This window comes from Brienomyrus brachyistius, chromosome 6 (assembly GCF_023856365.1).
Source record: "Brienomyrus brachyistius isolate T26 chromosome 6, BBRACH_0.4, whole genome shotgun sequence".
Taxonomy (NCBI): domain Eukaryota; kingdom Metazoa; phylum Chordata; class Actinopteri; order Osteoglossiformes; family Mormyridae; genus Brienomyrus; species Brienomyrus brachyistius.
Window position 1 is genome coordinate 18,640,589 of NC_064538.1, and position 12,092 is coordinate 18,652,680.

The 12,092-nt window shown below is 41.3% G+C and overlaps 1 protein-coding gene and 1 long non-coding RNA gene across 2 annotated transcripts in view; both read left to right on the plus strand.

Annotated features, from left to right (window-relative positions):
- The window catches only part of ntm (neurotrimin), a 284,096-nt gene that overhangs the window by 48,123 nt on the left and 223,881 nt on the right, over window positions 1-12,092 (plus strand). The window lies entirely within an intron of this gene.
- The window catches only part of LOC125745181 (uncharacterized), an 81,238-nt gene continuing 80,111 nt past the window's right edge, over window positions 10,966-12,092 (plus strand). The window contains exon 1 of the long non-coding RNA XR_007398590.1: window positions 10,966-11,079. This is a non-coding gene — a long non-coding RNA (uncharacterized LOC125745181). The remainder of the gene's footprint in view (window positions 11,080-12,092) is intronic.

Consider the following 12,092-nt stretch of genomic DNA (forward strand, 5'->3'; position numbering starts at 1 on the left):
GCCCTTCAAAGCCTTTCAGTGCCTGTGGATTCCAGTGTATTGAGTGCTGTGGTTAACCCAAAAAACACAGCTAATGTTAACTAAGCCCTCAGCACTCTGGTACAGATTGTTTTGCTGGTTCATAGACTGAAAAGTTTTAACATCAGTTTAGTTATCTTATATAAAGTTAAGCATTAATATTTTATAACTGTTATAGAACTGAAAGATCAGTTGTTGCTCGTGGCAACGCAGTCGAATTGATATTTAGAGGACAATATTTTGCACTTTTGCAAGTGTTTGCACTTAAGATTGATGTGCTTGCTTCAAGTCATGTATTTTAGGAGTATTAAAGGATACGAGTCAAGCACTATACTCTTAAGATTGTATATGTTGAGTCGTTTTTTTATACCGAGTTGTTTTTAGACTGAGCAACTTTTTTCGCTATCATTTATATTTCATAAATAGCACAATGCTGAATCAGGTCACAGTTTCAGCTGAAATGGTCAGTGAAGCTTGTCTTTTCTTTGAAATGTTTAAGAGTATGATTCACAGATTTAAATAAATCTCACATGCCCCGTAGATCTCACGGTGCCAATTCTCAGACGAAATGCGACTGTCGTCTTGGTGCTTTGATTTGATTTATAAATATTGTTCTTTTGTTTCAATACACACCTTTGGTATCATATGAGATTTAACAGTAGTGCCATAGACGACAGCATGCATGATAGCACAGTGCATTGTGAAGTTGCTGATATGCTGCTGTTTTGAATAGCTTGCCAACTGCCCTCCTTGAGGTAAGCATGCTGCTGCCGGACAAATCACCCTAATGCCTGAAGTAATGACCCTGAGATTCACCATTCTCCATAATGTCACCATCAGTGGTTTCAGACTTGGAAATGTGTGTTTTTTTGCCTCAGGTAATGTCTTAGGGAAGCACTTGAGCTGATTAATTTGGTTATACTTCATTACCTATGGAGTATAAATGTAGTTAAACGTTAAATTAGTTAAATGCATCATCACCACACATGAAATGTAAAACTAGGCTCAGCGACTTCAATTTAAACTTCAAGGCATCATCTGTGTGGGCAACACAAATGACTTTTCTCTGTAGAAATTATATCCATCCATCTATCCATCCATCTATCCATCCATCAATCCATCTGCTGAAGGTGCTTGAATATACATTTATTAAAAAAATAAATATGATTGTTTCATCTTACCACCCTTTAGACAAGATTTTGTCAAATCTTTGTTAAATGTTTTATTATGAAATCTCTACTGCATAGGAGTAGATTTCATTTCACAAAGATGAGCAATCGCCTAATTGCTTCGATGAATGCATTCTTGAATGAATTACTTTTGGGAAACTGGAATATTTGCTACACGGTTGAATACTGGATTGACATCTACGGTCTTGTTTAAAATGGGCTGCTCGTGATTCTTTGGAAACATTTTTTTAATTAGAAACCAGATGGTGAATGGCCGCCCCGACGATGGGCAACGCTGGCCCATCTGCCCGTTTCCAGATTAAACACAGCATGTGATTCCTGCCACTCCTCAACAATCCAGCCAGACCTGAATGCTCACTGTGTTCTTCCTCCCGTAATGACTTACATTATATTGTACTCAACCTTGGAAACACCTCATTTTTGACCCTTCTCAGTATCCGTACCTGCCTGTACATTTTAAAATTATTTCATTACTTTACCTGACTAAGGATTTATTAATGTAAATCCCTTGGAATTCACTCAAAAGTCAGTCTTAACAGGAAAAAAATATTCTTAAGGTCTGTCCATTACTGCAGCGTTAACATTTTATCAAATTAATGTAGTAATCGCTTTTATCCAAAGTGACGTTCCTTTGAGAAAGCAGGATGAGGCATATGGATGAGTCACTGGAGGCAGTTGGGGTTTAGGGCCTTACTCTAGGGCACAACAATGACATCACTCTGCCAGCACCCAGGATTCGAACTGACAACCTTTCGATCACATGCCCCAACTGAAACACAACACAAGCACCACTACCTCTGCAGTTTTCTTCTTTATTTTCAAGTTTTTTTTCAGCGTGTCTATCTCAAATGACATTCGAGGGGGGAAAATGCATGGTTTCCTGTGTTTTTGTGAAGATTTTTGTTTTCTCTATGTCTGATAGAGTGATGGAAATGGAAAGCATGTGGCATGTTCTCTCTCAACCATGTCAAGCAAACCTAAACCCTGAGAAAATCCAGTACCTTCTAAATCATATTATGATCATATTATATAAAAGTCAGACGGTCTAAATGTTGCCTGGAGTCACTTGTAGCCAAACCATTGATCTTTGCAGCAAAGCCTCTGTTGATTCAAGGAGTAGAAGGAATTAAGAATCACATCCTGGCAATCATGCCCGAATAGAAAGGAAACAGTGTCAAAGCTAGAGTCCCTATGCAAGAGAGGGAGCCTTTATAGACTAGATTAAACCGGGATCCAGACACATTTGTGAGTCAGGATTCCTAACCCGAGTGAGCTTCCCCCTGAGGTGATGTCACAAAAAGTCACAGCTTAAAAGGGTACCTCTACCAGTACTTTCACAGTTTGTGGTTTGAGATTCGCCTGAGCTGGGATTTAGCATAGAGATGCACTTAATTTTTGAAGTTTACCTCAGTGCTGAAGAGGGCATGTGTCATCGAACCTATAGAACTTGACTTATTGAACGGCTTTGGTGTGATTGACGTGAAAAAGGAATTTTAGGAAGGAATGTGATACGCTAGGGTTTGTGGTTTGCCAAAAGGGCAGCTGGACTGTCGTGTTCTGAGTGTACTGGACGAGTTGGAGGATGGTCTCGTTTCCTTTGAGTTTGGGTCCCAGTGCTTTCCTTTGGTCTTGTTCTTGCCGAGACTGACAGTCTCTCCCGGAGGGGTGGTCATGTCTGGGCCAAAAGGGGCCACGTTTCATTCAGGTAAAAGGAACTGGAGTTGGTTGTCTCCACAGACATCGGCACTGATGCTCATCTGTGGATGGAAAGTTTAGCTGGAGTTAAAGTTTAGTCCAAACTTTAGTCCGCCAGGAGAGGGTTGTTCTAGTCTTTAAGGCGTCAGTGTCGAGTGCAGCAACAAGAATACCTTTGAATTGAGAGAGCATGAAAATTCGTAGGTCAGTCAAATACAGATCAGCACTGAGATATGTCAAGATGCTTATGTGATTTTCTTTGGTAACATGGAAGGACCAGAAAGACTGGATTCTTGTCAGTAAACGGTTAAACTCTCATTTATGTTTTCTGGGAAGCTTCAGACATTCTTTGGAGTGTAATTATTGTAAGGAATGCAGACTTTCATGGACTGTGCTTTCACTTAATTAGGTTTCACCGTGTTTGAGTGTGGTCCAATCATAATTCTTTTTGGAATACATTCCAGTTCTATTCAAAGACTATGCAGAAAAACAAATGAAGGCAAAGAAAATATTGTATTCTATTGGGTATCATTGCTTACCATGTGTAATTAAGTTATAAAATGTGTTATATGCATGAAACATATTTTTCCCTTACGAATTGTCTTGTGTTCATTTCACATATTGTGGTGAAGACAGGAATTTGTACATGTAGGTAAAATATTATACATCTCTGTTACACTGGTCTTGATGTAGTATTGATTTTTTCTATTGTAAAAAAAATACCTTGAACAGTTCTTTAGATTTATGGATCAGGTACCTTTATCAAACCAACAGTAAAGATTCAAATGGCTTAAATTATTCCTGGAGATTTCTCCATTCATCATAACTCACTATTTTTACAAGTTCAGTTAAAATGAGTGAATTGCCAGGAAATAAATTGTTTATAACCTTTGTCACTGTCTGGTCTGGATGCTGCTTCTTGTTCCTAGCATATAGTGTATTTGCAGTGGTGTTGCATATTGAGAAGGTCAGGTTGGTGGATAAACAGCATCAGTGGCCCAGTAATGTGTGGGGATTGTTAGTTTTTGAAACCAGGAAGAGGGAGAGAAAGAGTAATTCATCTATACAACTGTGGTATAATTCAATAATAAATATTTGATAAATATAATTATTCTATTATATTTTTATATAGTTTATCAAATATCTTTATGCAGTGCATTTTATGCACAGGACAAGTGGATATACTGTAGAAAATGGATGGATGAATTTCCGAATTAATGGATGTTCTAAAACAGCAACTGCTAATGATGGGTTGGTAACCCATCCTGGGCTGTTCCCCACCTTGCGCCCATAGCCTCCACGATGGGCACCGGACCCCCCCCCCCCCCCCCCCCCCGACCCTGAATAGGACTCGCGGTCACAGAAAATGGGCAGGAGAATCCACTTATTTAAAAAAGCCTGACACTACTGCAGACCATACCTAGCCTCTAAACCCCAAAAAGGGTAAAGCTCTAGAAAGCTTCTAGGGCCCAATGATTGAATGGTTCCATTAGCTTAATTAAAAAGTAATGCATTAACTAGGTGCGGTTAAGACGGTTTTGGTGGATGGCTCAATCTTTTCAAGCTTCAGATTTAGGGGATTAAGGTCAGCTTTGTTGTAAACTAGTATTCTTCAAAGCCAGAGGAACACGTCTCTGGGCGAACGCTGATAAATGCAGCCATTGTAGGTGCAGCAGCTGCCCATTTCGTTTCTGTCTTATTAATTTGAATAAAGGAGATAATACTGGGGTAGGGGTCTCCTGGGGGGGGGGCTCCATTATTCTTGCTAGAAGACGTCAGGCATTCTGTAAAATGGCATGCTCGGTATTTGCATTAGCAAGTTTGGCTCGTAAATGTAAACACATCAGAGATGGTTCATACCTGTCTTTAGTTTGTCTTTTTTAAGTATAAGGGTCTGTCTGGCTGAGTTAATGAATAGCTTGGACTGTGCTAGGAATGGCAGTAAGCTGCAGTTCTGCTTGTTCCCCTTTTATGGTCGAATGAAAAGGGGCATAGAAGGTGAGTCATTGTTACTTCATTGCTTAACCTTGTGGGCTTTCTGTGGCCGCATTATAATGCCCCTAAAAAATACCCAAATTAAAAGTCATGAGGGACTAATGCTTTGTTCTGGTCCTGCTATAGGTCATTAAGGCTAGATGCGTGTGTTCAATTAACCAAAAAAAAAAAAAGTCAATGAGTCGTGGTGGTCATTTGAAATAAAGAGATGAGGAACCTTTTGGATAAAGGCTGGCCTTCATTAATTTTGCCAACCTTGCTCTCCGATTTAATGATTTTAATGTGCAGAACTCTGCAGGAGCGTTACGTTGGCTAAAATAGAGCAAATTGGTACACACATTAACTGTCCACGTGAATAATTGCACATGTTGTTTCACATATTCTTTTGAAAGATTTTTCAGAGTAATGCAGATTTGCAAGTTAATTTTATCTTGCCCTGGTATGACAACAAGCATTTTTTCCCCAAGAATTCACACAGAATTTTGAAGCTTTAAAAGTCCTTTGGGCACTTATCTTTTACTCCACATGTTATTGAATTCATTCAAATGTAGCTACAATATTATTCCTGACCATTGTGCTAGTGCCTGAATAGTTTCAATAAGTGGGACAATTCGGGGCCTGTGCTGGAAAGCAAAGGATATAATGCGGGTTTGACCGAAGATGCGAGATTCAAGATGTTTATTGGCAACGTTCAGTAAATATTTAGCTGTTCAGCCTTGCTTGGTTATGAAAATGTAGCTCAAAATACAGATGGTGCAAAAGTGATAGAATCAGATAGTCCCCAGGATTCACACACACACACACACATTTCCACACCAGTTTAGAGTAACCAGTTCGCATGATTTGCGTTTCGTGACCCTCCTGTCCAGTTCCTACCGTACTGCCAAGCTGAGTACTGGAGACTGGGATCCTTACAGATTCTCCACCAGGATCCAGCTTGGTCTTTGACTGGATTCTCTGGGATGTTCTCATTCTTATGTTCACTGTGACGTTCAAATGGAATCTGTGAAAAATGAAATGAAGTATTGTTAAAATAAGTAAATCAAACACTGTGGGCTTTGCTTCATGATATTCCGAAAAAGTCTAAAGTGTTTTTTTCTTTTTGAAGGTTTCAAGCCATGAATATGATATTCGGTATTCTACGCCGCAGCTATAGAAGCTTGGAGCTCAGGCTTGTCTGAATCTGAGGTGTATTATTTGTGGTGATGTCTCTTATGCAACTCTGGCTTTTTCTTTGGAAACTTCCCTCTTGTAATGTATTCTGGAATCACAAGGGATTTTTTTACCTGCCAAAAGTAAAACTATATGCATACGTAAATAGGTAAACGAATAAATAATAAAATGTAGTTCATTCAGTCCACTCTGTAATAGTGGGATTGAAAGCCAGTGAACAGTAGATGATGAATTGGGTAGATTGTCTTTGCACAGTATGAGGTGGTGTACCAGGTTCATGACTCAATTTCCATATTTTACAGTGCAATTTCTCCACAGAACCTGAAATGCGAGGGAACTCTTTTTTTTTTTATGACCAAAGCGATTGCTCGTAATAGTTATCCTCAGAAACAGATCAATTATTTATGATGGCTATGCAACTGCGAGAAGGTGAGAGGCGTGTTTGACCTTGTTGGGCCGAATCATCCAAAGATACGGCAATGAGGCAAAACAGGATCTGTCTCTTTTGACAATCTCGCAGTTACTGGATTATGTTTTTTTGGATATAGGCCTCCCTGAAATATGTAATCTTGTGTTGTTATCCATTCTGGCCTAGAGGTTTTTAGTAGATATAAAAATCCCCCTTTTCCCCCCACACTAAGACACGCTGGGTAATTCTACAAGTGTGGGATGCATTTACATTAGCTTTATTTATTTAGCATACATTTTTTTCCATAACAAAATACAATGGCGGATCAGAGACAACGGCGTAGATTTGGGTGTGCATGGTAGTGACGTGTCCCTATCAATATTGTGTGAGTACTGTGTGTTTTTACGGGGTTGCGGATGTTGAAACCACACCTCCACCCTTGATCAGAGAGCAGGGTTAGTCAGTTCCAGGAGCAACTGGTGTTAAGGGCGTTGCTTACGGGTCCAACGGGCACAACATTGTGCCAGGCACAGGATTTGAGCCAGCGACTGGCAGGAAGTCCCAGCCCACGACGCACAGGTTTTCTCCTTTAGGGTTTCCGTCAGAGCTGATGCCCTCATCAGCGTGAGAGCATGCACATGTGTTGAGTGACTGCACAACACTCTCCCCCTGGCACTCATAATGCCGTAATCCCTCTCTTCCACAGCTCCGTGGGTTTGGAGAAATCACACCCAGTGCCTCTTCAAGGACAGTTACGCAGACGGTTCACTGCTCAAAGTGCGTAAGGACGCTCTGCATCGTAGCGTGGCAGGCTTCAGGGCGAATGGTGGGGCGGTTTTGTTATATTTTCCCTGCCAGTGCCTGGGAAGTGGACGGATTAGCGAGGCCAGCAGAGCACCTTGGAGTTTCACTGCCCTGCTACGCGTCAGTGGATTGGCCAAGTTAGCTGATTAGATCCATCACGTGGATGAGGTACATGGAGCAGACAGTCGTTTGCTCTTCCGGAAGCCTCCCTGTAGGCCTTTGCTCTTATCTTCTTACTGCTTACTGTGGTTTTCTAGGAGACATAATGCTTGTTAATTGGATATCACGGTAGAAGAAAAATCCCAGTGGACCATTCGCAAAGCACATTCTTTACACTTGGAGAGTAAAATTAAGAAAATAAAAGTTGCCTGGAACGATTCCTCCTTCAAAACGCAAAGTGCTGAATGTTTCGGTTCCCGTGCTCTTAGTCTGTTTGACTCTTTAATCCTAGCAAAGCCCAGATCTTGTTCTCCGAGCAAAGAGTCAATTGTCTGCAGTTTGCCAATTACAGTAGGAGGTTATTCTCTCTCTCTCTTGCTTGCAGCAATGACTGTCACCAGCTGTGCTCTTTCCGCTTGAACGTCCTTAATATGCAGGTCCCTTAGATAACACTTATGTTCACAGGACACGATCTTGTCTGTTTACTTTATGGCATTTCTCCTTATGTGCTTTCATTAATTTTTTTTTATGTTTCACTTTTTCCATCATTGCGTAAAATGTGTTTTAGTCGAACTTTAATTCATTATTATTTGAATTGTTAATTTTATTTGCCCGGATGAAAGAAAAAGATTTTTGTTCATCTTGTGTGTTTAACCCTTTGACGGTCAGTGCTCGTTAATGTCGGATGCGTCGCAAGCCTGGGGCGTTTGGGGGCTGAAGCCCCTACTGAATCCAGACAAGCCCTGAAGGATTTGTTTAGTTTGGATCTTTTTCTAGTCATGCTCTCAGTTTGAGAATTCCATACATCACGACTATCTGAGTCCGGGGGCTGTGTTTCTCAAAAGCCTTCATAGTGCTACAATCATCGTAACTTCAGAGAGAGAGGATTCAATACGATGACCCTTGGACAGATTAGGTGTCTGAGCTAAGCCCTGAGATCTTAAGATCTTTGATACGCCCCTGTTTACCATAATGGTTCTTCAGCATGATTGCTTTCACGTTTTGCCCTTCAGTGTGCAAAGCAGTGGATTCGAATGGTTAGGTTTCCAGGTCTGTAATACATCCAACCAGCCAATCGAATTCCACCCATTTATCCAGGTAGTCTGGAGCCTTCCTCAAGAAGCAAGGGACACAAGGTAGGGGAACACCCTGGATATTTTAAGACACTATGTGCCATTTTGAGATTCATTCTTAGCTAGCTGCATAAACAAAAAGAGGGGACTGTATTCCAACCCCCGGAGATGTGAGGTGACACAGCTACCCACTTCACCGTCATGCAGCCGGTCTCACAAATGTATCCTCATGATTAATTAACACGTGTGTGGGAGCATTCGTGTTGCCGAACATCAAACTGAGCTCCTGTTCTACGATTGCTTATTCATTATTTATAGTGCTTAGGGTTTATTAATTTAGGAAGCACCCCAAGGACTCTCTCTTCATCTTGACTATTAAAGCTTTCTTCAAAGGACATCTTGTATTAAAATATTAAGACATATCTTTAGTGCTGCATTCAGTGTGTTCTGTGAGGGGAAAAAAATAGGCTTTGGAAATTTACATTTGGAATCTTCTCATCTTCTACTATCAAAATACAAAACGCATTAAGCATTTATATATTACTTCTTATTAAAATGTCAATGGGGGCGCGGCCCTCCTATTGTGGTTTTTAGCATTGTGTTAAATTGCACTTCTACCTTGAAATGGAATGAAGTTTTATCATCGAGAGCTACACGATACAATCCACCATGAATCCCGAGGAATTTTTTTTTACCTGTGCAGGGTGAAGGAACAAATGAACTTCTCTGACATCATCAGCTGGCATCTGACTTTTGGTTGGCATCCCAGGTCCCTGGAGTGAACTCCTTGGAGTTTGAAGGTCTTTCCCAGTTTCGGAAGGTCACGTGCCCGAGGGACTTCTGTCGATTTTTCTTTTTGTTTCTTTTGTTTTACTTTAAAATACTTCCCCTTTGCAGTAATATTCGGCGGGAAAGACAGGGGGCCCATTTCGCAGTTTCCCATGAATCCTTCACGCTATGAAAAAATGAAGAGTACGCGATTAAGACGAGGAGGTGCAGAACACAGTGTAAGGATGGTGTAACGTCCACCATTGGATGTGATGCAGCCACTCGGCGATGGCTCTGGTTCCTGCACCAAGGAATTAACTGCTTATACTATTGTGTTGTTAGTAAGAGAATAAAATGGGGCGATTCGGTGAGGATTCCAATTTCCGTGTGCATGGCTAATATTATAAATATGTGAATTTGGGGGGTAATTTCTAAAGAGCAGTCCTGCAGAAGGTGATGGATGCAGGCAGGCCAGGTAAACCATTATCAAACTCTGCTCCCAGGGAAATGGAATTCTCCAGTGGAAAGTCCATGAAAAATGCAGAAAGCCACCATTAACTTTTTTTTTTTTAATTATTATTTTCTTTTTAATGAAGACTAAGTCGTGGGCGGATTTTTCATGTCTGCTGTTCAGGGGTGAATTGAGGATTAATTGCGGTTTCTCCTGGGGAAAAAATATCTAATATTTAAGAATAAAATTATATAATTACAATTTATTCAACATACGCTTTTATCTGAGGTAATGTAGAATTTGCAAACAAGGTTGGACAGTCCCTGGAGTAAGCAGGGGCCTATGGGTCTTGCTCAAGGACCTAAAGATGAAACCACTCGGCTAGCTGTGGGATTTGAACCGGTGACGTTCTGATCACAGGCAGTGCATCCTAACCTGCGGCGCCGCACGCCCACACTGCCTGTGTGATGCGTGGATAAATAGAGCGAATGGTTGTCAAGTTCTGGCAAAATGGTCACGTAACGGTGCGAGAAAATAAACGAGGGTAAAAAAGTAAGATGTTTAGAACAAGCAGTACCTGTCGCTTATTGGGCTGCCAGTTTAGTGGTGCCGTTGCTAGGAAATATGACTCAAAGAGCGTGCGGCACCATTGATTCTTCTGGAAATTCTTCCGCTTTGTTTGCTTTGATAGGCTCAGTGCCTGAAAGTGTCTTGGAGATTGAAATTACATTTCCCCACTGAGGTCTGCTTTGTCAGGACGAGGTGCCAGAAGGATAACAATGTGTATCCGCTGCTGTTTAGCATTGTTAGCTTTGAAAGCAGCCTGGTCCCATTGAAAAACATTATTAACGCCTCACTTCTTGGATATAATTCATGAGGGGCCTGATGTTTCAATATTGCTGTAAGTCTGTTGTACTCAGGAGACGTCATTTAGATTATACAGTCCCTGAAGTCACCTGTGAGGTTGGTGCCTTCGTACTGTATGTTTGCATTAACACCGATGCCACTCCTGTCACTGTGATCGAAACAGATAAAATAGAATTTAATTTATAAATAAAATACAGTACAGGTCGTCGTCAACTTACAGCCGTGATTGGCTCCAATCGACCAATCGTAAGTCGGCTCTTTGTTTTATATGCAAAAATGATCAAATGTGTAGTATACTGCATAATACAATTATATCTAAGCCATGTTGTTTGGTGTTTCTAACCTTTTTGTCAACATTTTCCTAGTTCATTACTGCCGACAGTGGTGGCGGAAGGTGACACACGCTCACACTGGGCAGCACTTGCACTGCCTGCCGCGGTGCAGTCATGGCTGCATATTCGCTGAAGTCCATCAGCCGTAAGTTGTGTAGGTGGTAAGTCGATGACGACCTGTATATAGCTCAGTGTAGCTGGCACTAGTGGGGCAGATGCTTGTAATTATGGAAGTTGTGTAATTCACTGCAGGTAGAACAGTACTGTGAGGAGTCGGGAGGCTGGGTTAGTGCCATCGATGCGAGGTTGGGTTAGGAACATGGAGACTAATAGTACTAAATAAATGGCTGTTGTTTGGCATTAAGGAGCACCAGCAGTGTCTGTCTGTGCGTCTCAGGAAAATGAGTCTGTGGAGGAAGGTGCTCCTGAACTATACAAGCTCATTATTCAGGATGGGGTACAGTTTGGAGACCATTCTTCCTTTCATCCCTGCTTTCGAAGAGTCCAGACTCAGTCCTGTGACAGAGTTACCTTTCTTTAAAAGTTTGCTTAACCTCCAACTTTCCTGACCTTCACATTAACAACCCCCCCCCCCCCCCCCCCCAACAATGAAGAATATGACACTAGCCACAACGGACTGCTGACTTTGACTGATACTCCCTTGTAAGCATGTTCAATGGATGAGGGCACCCTGGCATATGGCCATTGAGGTACCCATGATGCATCAGTGCTCCAGACGACTTAAAGATGTGGAGGCTTAACGTCTACCCATGTGACTTTGCAATCCCCACAGCCAGACATGCTCTGGGTTTCTCTCGCCGAAGGTTGCCCAAACACATTTTGTCAGGTATATAAAATAGCTGAAGAAAAACAGATTGTTATGATTTTCGTTTTATAGTTTCATTGTTTTTAATACTGTGACCGCCATTGGCACGATTTTATTAGCTTATATAGGAAAGCACAGAAACTGTATTCTATGCTTTGTATTCTTGCCAACAGGGTTATTAACTTACTGATGGTTATTAAAATAATAATATGCATGATCTCACAATAATGGTCTCACGTACGAACAGGGCAGCACAGTGGCCTTTCATGTTCAGATTTGGGGGTTTGATCCCACCACCCCCACCCTTTATAAATAACTAATGACAAAGTACA